This window comes from Schistocerca serialis, chromosome 1, assembly GCF_023864345.2.
Source record: "Schistocerca serialis cubense isolate TAMUIC-IGC-003099 chromosome 1, iqSchSeri2.2, whole genome shotgun sequence".
Taxonomy (NCBI): domain Eukaryota; kingdom Metazoa; phylum Arthropoda; class Insecta; order Orthoptera; family Acrididae; genus Schistocerca; species Schistocerca serialis.
Genome location: NC_064638.1, coordinates 933,677,365 through 933,680,287, shown reverse-complemented (window position 1 = coordinate 933,680,287; position 2,923 = coordinate 933,677,365). Strand labels below are relative to the sequence as shown.

The 2,923-nt window shown below is 47.7% G+C and overlaps 1 non-coding gene across 1 annotated transcript; it reads left to right on the top strand.

The window, feature by feature from the left end:
• The first annotated feature begins 313 nt into the window (after nucleotides 1-313).
• On the top strand, nucleotides 314-388 carry Trnat-cgu (transfer RNA threonine (anticodon CGU)). The gene has a single exon. It is a non-coding gene; the product is annotated as a tRNA-Thr (tRNA).
• Nucleotides 389-2,923: the final 2,535 nt, after the last annotated feature.

Here is a 2,923-nt window from a genome sequence, read left to right as displayed (position 1 = left end):
GTTGGCAGGCGTGTTTTTACATCTGAAAGATGATGTCTCTACCAGTTTACCAGTTTCGCGCCAGTCGTGTAACAGTGAGGCTTGCAGCGCCGCTATGAGGATGAAAGTCATGTTTGCTTTAAATACACGCTATAGAGGCCGTGAGTGTTAGTTTCCTTTGAGACCGTTGGGGACGCGGTCAGATTGTCTACCGCGAGTAATGAGTGTAGTGGGCAGGGGCACTACGAATGTAGTATGTGGACATTAAGTTGGGAATGTGGGTCTCACGGGGAGCGTGCAAGGGATAAATCCCTACAGTCGTACCACCCTCTGTGCCTTCGGTGGCTCAGATGGATAGAGCGTCTGCCACGTAAGCAGGAGATCCCGGGTTCGAGTCCTGGTCGGGGCACACATTTTCAGCTGTCCACGTTGTATATCAATGCCTGTCGACAGCTTAGGGTCTTGATTCAATCATCTTTTCTTTCGTGTTTGAAAGAGGTTGTGTATTACGACTACGAGAAGATGGATGTTCCTTCTGCGTTGTTGTGAAAAGACTTGGCGGGAATGTAGCCACTATACATGACTGCTGGCAGCGGTGGTCTCGGAAATGTACGGTCTTAGGAAGACCGGGCTATGAACGACCACGTGCCACTACCGACAGGGAAGACCATCGTGTTTGGCTTATGGTTCTGGAGCATCTTACTACACGTGCAGAGCCGGCCGGTGTGGCCGAGCGGTTCTAGGCGCTTCAGTCTGGAGCCGCGCGACAGCTACGGTCGCAGATTCGAATCCTGTCTCGGGCATGGATGTGTGTGATGTCGTTAGGTTAGTTAGGTTTAAGTAGTTCTAAGTTCTAGGGGACTGATGACCTCAGATGTGAAGTCCCATAGTGCTCAGAGCCATTTAAACCATTTTGAACTACATGTGCAGCAGCAATCTGAGCAGCAGTTGGCAACGCAGTGACACAACGAACCGTTACAAATCGACTACTTGAACGATAGCTCCGAGCCTTACGCACTGTAGCGTACATTCCACTGTCCCCAAACCACCGCCATTTGCACTTCAGTGGTGTCAAGCGAGAGCTCACTGGAGTGCAGGTTCAAATGGCTCTGAGCACTATGCGACTTGGTCATCACTCGCCTAGAACTTAGAACTATTTAAATCTAACGATCCTAAGGACATCACACACATCCATGCCCGAGGCCGGATTCGAACCTGCGACCGTAGCTGTCGCTCGGTTCCAGACTGTAGCGCCTAAAACCGCACGACCACTCCGGCCGGCTGGAGTGCAGGGTTGAGGTCAGTTGTGTTCCTAGAGTTAAAGTCTTGGGTGCGATTTCTTGTGACAACAGAAGCACTCTCGTGGTTATCCAACGCAACTGCCTACAAATTACGTCAGTCTGTTGATTCGACCTGTTGTGCTGCCATTCATGGGGCGTTTTCCAACAGAGTAATGCTCGCCCACGTATCGCTGTAGTAACGAAACATGCTCAACAGAGTGTCAACGTGTTGCCTTGGACTGCTCGATCACCAGATCAAATGGTTCAAATGGCTCTGACCACTAAGGACTCAACTTCTGAGGTCATTAGTCCCCTAGAACTTAGAACTACTTAAACCTAACTAACCTAAGGACATCACACACATCCATGCCCGAGGCAGGATTCTAACCCGCGACCGTAGCGGTCTCGCGGTTCCAGACTGCAGCGCCTAGAACCGCACGGCCACTTCGGCCGGCTGATCACCAGATCAATCGCCAATCGATCGCATATGGGGCATCATCGGACGAAACATCCAGCGTCATCCATAAACAGTATAACCGTTCCTGTATTGGCCGGTCATCTGCAAACAGGCATGGAACTCCGTCCCACAAACTGACGCACGGCACCGTCCAACACACTGCATTCACGTTTGCATGCTTGGATTCAACATTCTGGTGGCTCCGCCGGTTATTAACGGACCAGCATTTCACATTTTCAGTGGCTTACGTCGCGCTTACATTAACCTGTGATCTCGTAATGTTAATCAATTAAATATGATACCTAGACAAATGTATTCGAAGAATTTCATTACTCTATATTAATTATTTTCTGGTGTCGTGATTTTTTTTCGGTCAGTACTATCGTTAAAACTCAGACAACCACTACATTAAAATGAGTGATTCACATGGACCTCAACGATATAACAATAAATGTGAAAAGCATTTGCAACACTACAAGAATTGAATTTAAAGTACAGAAATGGAATTATGACACGTGTCAATTTTCTTTAAAAAGTGTTTCCCGTTATTATCATTAGAAATAAAGCTACTTTCCGTGTCTCTTTAAATTTCTTGATGAGTGCCCCATTGCGGGAGTGAGTATCTTATCGTGCATTTTCAGCTATACCTATAAGAGGTTTAGCTTAGCAGCCATAGAGAGTCTTCAGCCTCGGAAAATGTGAAAGGAAATGCCAACTTGTTTTTCCTTCGATCGCGCTATAGACTTGAGTCTGGCTACCACGCGCAGTTGACCTATTTATAAAAGTGATGGAGCGCGCAGTTGACCACTTCAAAGGCTAGTAAAATTTTGGGCCAGCGCGCATTCGGGATCACCATCCTGCTGCAGCCGTATGAAAGTAATAGTCGCAGTCAGCTCAAGGCAGGTATTGGCCCCGTGATTACGACACAGGAGTCCGATTCGGGACGAACTGGAAACATTTTGGAGATCACTTTAATCTGTTCGATACATCGAGCTCTCACGGTAGGCTTGCGCCTGGCCTGCTAATTCATCTACTGAAGTCGGAGCTCGTAATTTAAAATCCGCTCTGTAAGAACATAGAGGCTCAGCACGGCCACATTTTAATACAGCTAGCCTGCCTGCCACATCCTTGATATGTTTCGTAAGTTACAGTTTTCTGTCGTAAGTACTGAATTTGGATAGTTCTTCAGCTTGTCCGCAACACTGGG